At 39.7% G+C, this 12,339-nt stretch overlaps 1 protein-coding gene across 3 annotated transcripts in view; it reads left to right on the top strand.

Annotated features, from left to right (window-relative positions):
- PCSK5 (proprotein convertase subtilisin/kexin type 5) overlaps positions 1-12,339 on the top strand; it is a 246,399-nt gene that overhangs the window by 27,403 nt on the left and 206,657 nt on the right. The gene's annotated exons all lie outside the window — the stretch shown is intronic.

Below are 12,339 nucleotides of genomic sequence, written 5' to 3'. Positions count from 1 at the left end.
ACTGCAATACTGAGAAACACTAGTGAGGGCTGTGCAGGGTAGTCAGCCCTGTATATGATTCTATAACCAAAAAGAAGCTGATGGTCTGATACCATGGTCTAGTAACACGTTTGGTATTCACCTTTTCATTGCTCCACTGACTTCGCACTTGGAAATTATTGTGCAGCCATAGACATGTCAAATATGGACATGTATTTGTAGGCCTAAAGTCAGTTTATGCATGTAACACTTTATTGAAGTAGACTGGAAACTCAATTATATTGTATAAGCTTTTTATGGACCTTTTGAAAACAAAAGGTGTGATCTTAAAAAAGGCACATCGCATGGCTTTGTGAACATTAAAGTACTGGTATTATGTGCTTTTATATTTATGATTGTCACTGTATCTAATGCCAATATTTGCAGCAGATTAGATGGCATGTGTATTTGTGAATAAGGAAACATTAAGGTTTGTGTACTTTCCAAATCATTTAATGATAGTTTACTTAATGCTTATAATCTCTGTGTAGTATGTACACACAACTGCTTGCTCTGTGCTTGCTTTAGATGTGAATCATTTATTTGCTACTTTAGGAAATTTCAAATGATGGAATTTTTATCGAGGGGAAATTCCTTGCTTAAGTTACCTGTACTAGTGGAAGCATTTTGATATTTGGCATTTCTAAACTGCTTATGTGGCTTGTGTTTGATTTCACTGTCTGACCATGAGAGGGAAGATAAATGGATATATAGGATATATTGATAATATACATAGGTAATGTAAAATGCTGCTTTCATTTAATGAATTGCTTTGATGATCTTTGGCTTGATCTTTCTTCTAGAAAGGAATCTTGACACTATTATAAACTGTATGAATATGTCGATCAGGGAACATAAACTGAAGGTGTGTATATTGCACATTTTGTCAATTGTCTCAGCCTTAAATGAACATTACTTTGCATTTAGATGAAAAGATAAAGGATGTGAGGTGTAACATGATTTTGACTACTATCAGCCATGTCTTTACCTAGAAATACTGTAGGTTGCCGCTTAGAGGTGAAATGATCGGAGAGTTCTAAGAACAGATGTGTTAGCGAGGCTTTAATGTTCATAACATAGATGGTCAAGTAGAAAATTTGGAATATAGCTATCTCCACAGGATCTTTTCTATTCTTGTTTATGATTGCATGGTGTTTTCTACATGTTGTTAGAAAAGCCAAGAATAGTCATTGTCAGGACAAAGATTAGAGCTATTTGTCAAAGCCAAGTGAAGCACTCAATGAAATCTACTACCAGAGGCTTCTGGTCTCTCCAGCTGATGTGATGTCTGTGCTTGGCCTTTGGAAGGGGTCACTGAAAGCACCATGCAGTGAATTGAGAGCCTTTTTTTAGCTCCATAGAATTTGTTCAGTGAAGTTGTTTTGGTGATTTGTGAAACAAAGGGAGCAGGACTGAAGCAGGGTGGAGAAGACAGACCTAGTCAGTGCATAACTGAAAAGTATCTTGAAGCTCTCATTCAGATATGGAATAGGTGAGTTTATTGCTGGTTGGCTCTCTCCTGATATCAAACTAAATTTAGCATTTCCAAGGGAAGGAATGAAAAAATGTGATGCACCTCTGGGTTTGCACTAGTGGTGAAGTGATGATGCACTGAGTGAAATGGAGGTGTGAAAGTAGAATCGCAACCTGGCTGTATAAGTCAAGCTTTATATGAATACAAAGCATGCAGAAACTCCAGCGGAGTTTTTCTGTTGCTGAAGAAATTACAGCTTTGATGAAATAGTATACTTGAAACACCTTGCTCATAACAGCAATATGTGGAAGTTAAATGGACAGGACACATGCAAAGGCTGTCTTTTCATACAAGAAACTATTATGTGAGATGAAGAGTTTCTAGTGAAGGGCAAAGTCCAAAAATAGTAATTCAACTTCCAATAAAATAACATACTTACTAATGGGGAAATCATTTTAGGGCATTAGTGTTTGTTGGTATGAACCAAGATGACATCTTACTTTACTATTATTTTTTAATTTTATTTCAGGTAGGTTTATTTTGAGTTTAACTCCTAGTTGCTGATGCAGATTCCCTCATCCTTTGGAAGTGAAGGATTTCCAGTCTCATTTTCATTGAAATAAGCAGTAAAGCCATCAATTTCAGTTATCATGCCTGAAATGTATTGTGCAGAAGTGTCACTCCTTTGTCACCACTGCTCCAGGATCAGAGTACCTGGTGGAAAGATTGCTACAGGTACCTACAAATGTAGTACACCTGGTCTCACCGAGCCATGTGCAGAGTAGTTCTGTATGACCTGGTGAAACAAAGCTTTTAGAGTGTTTTACCTTTGCCATCATGAGCTCAGTAGAACTTGTGGTGGCAGCATGTAAAACATTAGCAGGCATATCTCTGAGGAGCCAACAACAAGCTGTCTGGGCAGCCCTCAGAGGGTAAACAGTAAAAGCAGAATCCTACCCTTAATACTGGTAGAACATTGTGGTTATTAATGGGGGCAGAGGGGAGCACAGTGGGAGAAGCCAGGAGTAAATGTTTCACCATAAGGCTGTGTAGAAGGGGTTGTGCCAGTTCACTCTGCTAAATAATACCTTGGTTTGGTGCAGGAGCTTGATGGCTAAAGAGATGGAGAAAGGATGGATTTCACCATAGGGTTATGGTCTTGCTTTGGTAAAGAATAAAAGAAAGTGCCACTGCTTGTAGAGCCTCTCTTGAGCAGCAACACATTTGATCACTGGATTAGAATGTTTAGTGCAAATCAAGAAGAGGGCCAAGATTTTCAATGTTCATCATCAAATTGTGATTTCCAGTTGTTCATGAGTGTGAATGTGCTGAGATTGGAGTATGAGGTTGACTAAGGAGAAAACTTCAAATTATTTGTGTTTTATATAGAAGATGCAAACTTCAGCAGGAATGAAGGATTTTATTATCATACTAAAATCCCAGGTTTTAATAGACAGACTTCTTGGACTGAAATCTTTGAGAAGCTCTTGATAAGAATGCTGTTAATGGGAAAGGTTTTGTTGGCCAAACAGAGCAACATAAGAGTTAAACACTGGGACCAGGTGAGTTACTGGTGTCTGCCTAGGTAGTTGTAATCTGCATTAGCACTCAAGAGGTCAAAGAACCAATTCTACAGTAGGTGCTGTCATGCTGACTTCCACATGTAGAGTTTAACTGGGGAGCTTAAGCTAGTTGGTAAGTAATGCAGTATTTACCACTGCAGACTCTTTAGCTAGCTACCTGAAAGAGCTTTGATGTGAGTGTTGCTTTAGCCTAGTCAAAATCAAGAATCAGACTTGGTGTTTCAAGGAGCCAATTGCCGGTAAGTTAGAACATGAACAGAATCAAAATGTGTGAGAGGGCGCAGGAACATTTCCATTTGATACCTGTGTCCAGAGCGTTAGAAAGTTTCATGTAAACATGAGCGAATAGACATGCAGCTTGGATCCTTTTGTGGTGCTTTTTGAGATACAAGGTTACAGCTCACTGAAGAGCAGCTGAATCAAATCCTTCTATAATTAGCACTGATCTAAGCTCATCATGTTTCTGCAAAGTTTGCATGAGACAGTTGGTATTTTGTTAGTGCAGTAGTTATTGAAATCTGTGCCTATGGGGTACTTTTTGTTAGTCTTACATTACCATATTCTCCACCTGCAAAAATCCTTGGGAAAGTTTCTTCAACAGAAATCAATCTCTTGTACTCTATGAGGCTGCTAGACAGTGTCGGGCTGATTTCCATTGGTAAGCAAGTGTGGACAATTTAGCAATGTCAATAGACCTTGAAGAGAAAAGCATAGCGACAAAACCCAGCATCCAGAGCAGTACTAGGGTTGAGTAGTAGCCATATCATAAAGTGAGTTTCTTCCTTGCCTGCACCAGAACACTGTAAGTACCGATGAGAGTCAGGTGAAACACCTTGTTTTTCTGAGGAATGAAACAGTATAAAATAGTTCAGCTACAAGGGACCTGTAAAGATTATTTAGTCCAACTACTGACCTCTTCAGGCCAGCCATGTCTAGGGAATAGCAACTTAAAATGCGGTGTTCTTTTTCAGCATATGGGACATGTTTGACCTGTGGATAATGAGAACCCATCTCAAAGCTAAACACTGTGTGGCAGAAACCTAAAGACGAAAGACTTAATCCAGAGCACATTCACATAGTACCAAGTAATTGTGCTGCATACTTGGCTGTTCCCATGCTCTGCAGGCCAAATCCACTGCTGCTCTAACAGGAGTTGATGGTTCTTCAATTAGCAAATTTTGTTGAGTAATAATTATTTCACTTCATTTATCTGCAATAAGGAGAATTATTTAATGAAGTTAATCATAATGCAAAAGAGATTGAGGCTTATTTGTGAAATTTGTTAATGTCTAATTCTATTACAATATTCATATGATAGATGACTTTTCTATTAGCACTTAAGAAACCCTCAGAAACAATCACGTCAGGTACCTAGTGGAATTACCTTTTGATGTCTTCTACTGAAAGCAGAAAAAAAGCCAATATGAATTCTGTGTAATATAGTTTTAGGAAAGAAAAGTGAAAATATCCACTCTTAAAGAATATTGAAGTATTTTTAAACATAGATTATTTCATTACCTATACTTACTTCAGTTTCATCTTAATTATTGCACCTGCCTCAAAGGGGTTTTGTTCCCTGTGCTCCTTATCTGCTTGTGCATTAGAAAGAAATGTTAGATTTCAGAACATAACAATTTTCTGATGACAAGGTCATTTTACAGAACTCTCTGGGAATGTCAATCTCATTGTTAGCTGTTGGGCAAGAGTTAGAGATTAGTCTAGAGGTTTTATCTGGCACAATTCCTAATTAGTGTAGTAAATGGTTTGAGGAATGAAAAGTAAATTCAGCAGAATGTTGCTCTATTGCTATTCTCTTAGTTATTTGCTTAAGCTGGTACTGAGTTGGGCTGGGAAACTGGAAGACCAGTTTGAAAATGGGAAAGTGTGGGGTGATAATTTTGACCAGTAGTGTACTGTCAAAACCTAATGTGTGAGACCATGCAGCAAATATCCCATTCCATCTCTAGTCTATGGAGATTGTGGTAGATCTGTTGTTACAGTCTCTGTGCTTAATTGTCAATGAAAAAAAAAATAATGCCAGACCCTAAAGAGGTAGGTAGTGGCGCAGCCATCTCTAAAAGAAATAGCTAGACTCCCCTGAGACAGGAACATTTGAATGAGGCAGATCATGTTGGTCTCTTGAGTCTGTGGAATTTGGACCTTCTGATTTTGGAAAAGGAACACTCAAAACATAAAATGAAATATTAAAGAAATGCTATGGCCTAGGGCTTTGCAAGAGGTTCAGTCTATTAAGAAAAAATGCACAAACTATTCTGAAATTTGCAAAGCAATGTGTGTCTTAAATGTAAGTATTCATGACTTTTAAGATTAGCTGGATTTTAGCTCAGAGCTGTTTAAAAATACTGTTGAGTTTTCAGAAATTCTGTTCTTTGACCACTATGCACTTGGTGAATTTGAGGGGCATGCCATCTGGACTCCTTCATTTTTGCTTCAAGGCATGTGTTAGTCTGTAAAAATATATTTTCAGTAAATATGTGGAGCAGAAGTTAGGATCAGTGGCAGAACTACAATCTAGCTCGTGTTACAGAATTTCATTTAAAACCTATAAAATTACACAGAAGTGTTCATTAGAAGGAAAATTGCTCAGGGGATACTTGCTGTATAGCAGGCTGGGGTGTTCTTTAAGTCTTTCCCTATGCTATATAGGGAATAAATACTTCTGAAATGGCTATTATGCAGTGCTACATTCATAATCGGTCAGATTTAAGATTAAAAATTAAATATCCCTCTTAAGTTTCTTGAATTTGAGGAAAAATCGGGGAAAACGGTTTTATAGGTGTCTTCATTGTTACCTGTAGAAGTTCAGTGGAAGACTGCCTTCTGGTATCTTGAAACCTAGATCTAACCTGTGTGCATGTGATAGTGGTCACAGTTACTATGTGCATTCAGTCTTTAGTTGAACTGCAGTGCTGTGCCAACAGTGGGCAAATTCAGAAAAAACTCCATTGCATACAGAATCACAGAATCACAGAATTACCCGGGTTGGAAGGGACCTCAAGGATCATGTAGTTCCAACCCCCCTGCCTAGCAGGGCCACCAAACATACACATTTACTAGATCAGGTTGCCCAGGGCCCTGTCCAACCTGGTCTTGAACACCTCCAAGGACGGGGCATCCACAACCTCACTGGGCAGCCTGTTCCAGGACCTAACCACCCTTCTAGTAAAGAACTTTCCCCTAACATCCAACCTAAATCTTCCCTCCTTCAACTTAAAACCATTTCCCCTAGTCCTGCTATTATCAGCCCTTTCGAAGAGTTTACTCCCCTCCTGGGAGTAAGTTCCCTTCAGGTATTGAAAGGCTGCAATGAGGTCACCTCGCAACCTTCTCTTCTCCAGGCTGAACAAACCCAACTCCCTCAGCCTGTCCTCATAGGGGAGGTGCTCCAGCCCCCTGATCATCTTTGTGGCCCTCCTCTGGACCCTTTCCAAAATCTCCATATCTTTTTTGTACTGAGGGCTCCACACCTGGACACAGTACTCCAGATGGGGCCTCACAAGAGCAGAGTAGAGAGGGACGATCACCTCCCTATCCCTGCTGACCACCCCTCTCCTGATGGAGCCCAGGATCCCATTTGCTTTCCGGGCTGCCAGAGCGCACTGCTGGCTCATGTTAAGTTTCTCATCTATCAGGACCCCTAGGTCTTTTTCAGCCGAGCTGCTCTCAAGGACAACTCCTCCCAGCCTGTACAGGTGCCTGGGGTTCTTCCGGCCCAAGTGCAAAACCTTGCACTTTGCCGTGTTGAACCTCATTAGGTTCACCCGAGCCCAGCTTTCCAGCCTGTCAAGGTCCCTCTGAATGGCATCTGTTCCCTCCACCGTATCGACTGCACCACTCAGCTTGGTGTCGTCAGCAAACTTGCTGAGGGTGCACTCCATTCCCTCATCGATGTCATTAATAAAGATGTTAAAGAGCACCGGTCCCAAGACAGACCCTTGAGGGACGCCGCTCGTTACCGGCCTCCACCTGGACATAGAGCCATTGACCACCACCCTCTGTCTGCGGCCTTTCAACCAATTGCTTATCCATCTAGTTGTCCACCCATCAAATCCACCTCCCTCCAATTTGGAGATGAGGATGTGATGGGGGACCATGTCAAAGGCCTTGCTCAGGTCCAGGTAAATGACATCGGTCGCCTTCCCTTCATCCACCAACACCGTCACTCCATCATAGAAGGCCACAAGATTAGTTAAGCATGACCTTCCCCTGGTGAAGCCATGCTGGCTGTCTCGGATCACATGCTCGTTCTTTATGTGATCAAGCATGTTGTCCAGGAGGATCTGTTCCATAATCTTCCCAGGCACAGAGGTGAGACTCACCGGCCTGTAGTTACCCGGGTCGTCCCTGCTCCCCTTCTTGTAAATGGGAGTGACGTGACCCTTCCTCCAATCATCCGGGACCTCACCTGACAGCCACGACTTTTCAAATATGATGGAGAGCGGCTCAGCAACCACCTCAGCCAGCTCCTTCATACAACACCTAACTTCAGATTTTATGTACTTAGAGCCTAAATACTTCTTTGTGAATACTTGCACTGGTTCCTACTTCATAGTCTTTAGATATTACAACCTTTGACAATATCATAATTGTGAAGCTGAATGCATGCTAACAAAACTACAAAAGCTAGGAGGGCAAGTTTCTGTCTCTCTGCTGTTTTGTCAGAAGACCCTTTGGCAACAGGGACATGACAGTTTCATAGCATGGGCAAAGGCTGAGGAAGCAACTAGGGTAGCATGCACTGCAGTATGGTACATCATGCTTGGGTAGTCTTCAGTTGGCTTGGGCAGAGACTAGAATACTGACTTTTGCTGAGACTGCAAAGGATACACATGCATGCTGTGCAGCTAGCTTAATTGGCATCATTAGGTTCTCTTGTGTGCCTTAATTTATCTAAATGCTTTCTAAAATCTTTGCATTCAGGGATAGATCATCTCAGCAACTCTCTGCTAGGGTTTTTAAGCACATGGCTGTTGCTTTCTTGCATAACCGCACATCTGCCTGGTCAGCTCTCCCTGTGTGAACTGGAGTGCTTAGCTCCATTCAAAGTGAGACCTTTAATGAGGGGTATGCTGTGCATATATGGCAAGATCGCACGGGTGTGTGCAGCTCTGTTTTTGTAGGTGTAAATGTTATGCTAAGAAAGAAAAAAGCCTAGGAAAAAAAAAGCATATTACAGGAACAGTGAAAGGATTTTGGTCAGCTTTAATGATGACAACATTGCTTTTCATGAATTTATGAGTGAGCAATTTAAGCCTACAAGATGACTGTTTCCTCACAGCAGTTATAATCACGCAAGAGCAGAAGATCATAAAGGAAAACGCTTGTCAATCCATAGTCTGTCTGTGTTGTTAAGTGTTAATAACATTTGAATTTCCTCATAGTTCCAAAGAAAGGAGTACTCTCCTCCTTTTTTTTTTTTAATAACAAAATGGGTTTGTAGATAATAAGTGATAGGGTGACTAAATGTTTCAAAAGAAGCATGGAGAATTAGTCCTTTCATTTCTAATCTCTCTTCTAGGAGCTTGCCAGGGAAAACAGCATCTCTGACAGCTGCAATGGTCTCATGTTATACAAACTGTGTTTTTGCTGTCATTAGAGACAGTTTGCATTACTAGTGGCAGAGATAGCAAATTACTGTTCTGGCTGCTGAAGTATAAAACTGCCGGATACCAGCTAGAGTCAGAAGAGGAGGAAGTGCAGATACTAGTTTTGAACCAGAGGAACATATTTGGTTCTGGAATGAGTTGATCCTGCAGGCCCAAATGCCAGAATGCCAGATCAGAGAAAGAGAGGGATTGAAATAAAACACTATGGACAAGAGCATCTCAGAACAGACTGTCTAGGAATGTGACAGAGCAGCCTTTACACACTGTTTCCTGAGGGAATCCAGCTTCATCCGATACTGATGAGACTGGCTATAGTGCAGGATATTCATAGAAAATAAATTAAAGTTGTGTTTTGTTTTCTTTTTTTCCTCATGCATTTGAAAAACTTTCTGGCAGCAATATATGATCCTGATGTAGTGCATCAACATTTTTATGTATCTCTCTGCCTGCTTCTGTCAGACAACACAATTGCACTCAATTCCAGTGGTGAATACCTCACCAAGATATGGTGTGAACAACATAGTGAACAACAAGTAAAGATGATACACACAAATCATTTATCGTATCAAGAGTTATTAGCAGATAATAAAGAGCAGTACAGGGAGCTGGAAAGACAACTTTCTCCAAGACAGAGCAAAAAGAATCCTCCCACTCCAAACCTTGTGTGTATAACAACCTATGTTCTTACGGGATCATTTTGAAAGGACAGTGTCACTGGAACCTAGTCATTTCCCTTGGTTCGATGTTGTATTTCACATCAGCAGATCCTTAATCCAACTTGTGCTGCAGTACTGTGCCTTAGAGAAGCTATACCCTATGTGAAGCTCTGGGACTTGGATGTACACAGCTATCACCAAGCCTCCTCATCCTGCAATGAAGCAGGATCATACTGGCAGCAGAGCACACACTTCTGCAAGTGGAACGTGTATAGTGAGCACTCTGGATGTGTTTCTAGGAAAATGTTTTGATCTCAATGTCACACAAAGCACTGTATGAATGCAGACAATATTTTAGTAAAATAAAACACTCTCACTCTAAATCCTTTCCCTGTAATCCACTTTAAGCATTCATATCTATTGATGTGTTGATTGGTGCTTGTATAAGCTGTGTTTAACCTAGATTAATGTTTTCCATTTTTTGAGGGGGAGTAAATTCCATCACTGTGATTATCTGAAATTCTAAATAAGTGTGGGGACCAGAATATAGGTTTATTTTTGCTTTTGTGAAGGATCCAGATGAAAAAATTATTTTTAAGTACTTTTACCAAACTCAGAATGAGTCCACTCTTCTCAATAACAGTTACAGCAACTGTATATGATAATATAATAAAGTCAGAATTTCTGAATTTTAGACAAGTTTCCATTTTCCAGGGTGTTCCTAAGAAACTGTTTCTGCCAACAGACTCAAAGTCTGTAAGACCAAAAGGAAACATTGTGGTCATCCTGTCAAACCATCTTTGACCAGATGACATATGGCTCCCTGGAATTGATTTCTGTTTGAAGCAGAAAATAGCTTTTAGAAATCTTACAATTTTAATGAAAACATTACAACAAAACACTGTTACCAACTGTGGGGTTTTCAGAAGTCTTTCAGTTGTTCCATTTTTCCTTTATCTGATGTTATCTAGCTTCAGCCTGTAGCTGTTTCCTATTGCTGTTCCTTTACAACAGTTTGGCAGCCTGCATGCATGTTTGGATGCTGTAATCTGAACACTTGTAAATTTCCCTTTCCCTATCTAGGAGGAGCACCTCGGGAAACATTTCATTCTGTATCTATTTTTCTGTTAATCATTTCTGTGCTGCTTTTTGTGGTATGTGCTGTGTCAGCATGCATCCCTTGCCTTGAATGCAGGAAGCCAGGAGTGGGATTTGCCACCCTGCTAAGTACACACATAGGACAACCTTGCTTGTCTCACCTAAATACAGTCTGGTAAGGAAACCTGAAGGAGGCATCATCTGAAGATCCTGAAATGTCTGCCCTGGCAAAAGCATATCTCAGATGATATCAAACAAAGTTTACCTTCATTTCAAAAGATGAATGTTTGCACACTTAAGAGTTTTCATAGCCAGTTATCATGAAAAATCACATTTATGTTAGGTCATTTTAAAGTCTTTTTATCCCAACAGAAGTCCAGCTAGTAATAGCTCATAAAGCAGCGAGCTTTATGAGCTTTCAAATGATGTACACATAGATAACAGAAATTTTGACAAGACTGTACAAACTATACTGCAAATTCATGTGAGCAGTCTGACTGAAGATTGAAAAGCTGTAGTATATACAATTAAAAATTCTGTCCCGTAAGTAAGAGCTATGGAAAAAATGCTATTTATTTTCTTTTTCTCAATCTGTAATATGAAGAGTGTTGTGAATTATGAGCATTGAGAAATAAATCCCTAACTAAGTGACTGCTTTTGGCACATTTCTCATGTCAGAACGTGCACAGGAGTCAAGCTGTCAAGGAGTTGCAAAGCCAAGATACTGCCCTTGTTTCACTCAAGGTTTTAAAATAAAGAAGAGCAGTAAACAGCAAGTTCATTAATCAAGTATCCCTCCAGCTTTTATGTGGTCTGACTTGAAGAAACTGAGAGATACCACCTCACTGAAACTACTGTCAGCAGTTCTTGAGGTGTGGGAATAGTACTTCAGTTTAAAAAAAAACATTTGCTTTCATTCAGCCTACTGGATGTAGGAAAGGAAACTTCAGTCATTTTTCATTTGCCCGGGGGTCTGGACTGCAGCGTTTCCTCAGGCTGGCTGCACATGTCTTTCATAAGTAGCTCTGCAGATTATTTCAGAAGGTGATGATGATGTTTAAGAGATCCAGCAATCACTGTTTTCATAGCACCCAAATTCGCTGCCAGCTGCAAGCTGGAAGTGTTCAAGACAGGAGGAGTTGCTCTGGAGCTTCATCTACAAATAGAGGAAAAGAGAGATTAAATGAGCAATGTCTTAAAAGGTATAAGAATTTGTATCTTTTTATTGTTGTATGTGTTTGTTTTTGTGGTTTTTTTGTTGCCTTTTTTTTTTTTTTTTTCATTATAATTTATGCTGGAGGAGATGATGTTAATGACTCTTCCCTCTTGATTAGAAGAGGTGGGTAAGAGACATACAGGCTGGCCATGAAAGAAGTAGGTGGAGTCCTCAAGTTGTGCCACAAAGGCATCTGAAATGCCAAAGATCTAGTGAAATGTTGTGGTGCAAAATATGTCACTGATATTTCCATAAAGAACAGAACCCTATTATTTTTAATATTTCAGAACTCTAAAACTGAGGCTTGAGATAAATATTTTTGACCCAATTTTAAATTCTAAACATACACTTTTTATTACATGCTAGGAATAGAGTGGGTTCAGGAGGAAAAAAAACAAACAAAAAAAACCCCAAACAAACAAAAAAAAAAAACATTAAAAAAAAACAAAAAAACAAAAACAAAAAACAAAAAAAAACAAGAGAGAAACAATATTGCATAGGGATGATTTCAAAGGTGATTTTGGCTAGTTAGGAGACTACTCCAGAAAATCATCCTGTGTGTGCTGTGATTGAGATTGGATATATAATACACTTTCATGTATTATATATCACTTAATTTTGAAATACTTATACCACCTCAGCAATTCCCACCATATTTGGTAACTTG

Source organism: Coturnix japonica, chromosome Z (assembly GCF_054131305.1).
Source record: "Coturnix japonica strain WE chromosome Z, WE-NBRP24, whole genome shotgun sequence".
NCBI lineage: Eukaryota > Metazoa > Chordata > Aves > Galliformes > Phasianidae > Coturnix > Coturnix japonica.
Note: the sequence above shows the minus strand (reverse complement) of the source record. Positions and strands in the feature narration are given on the sequence as shown.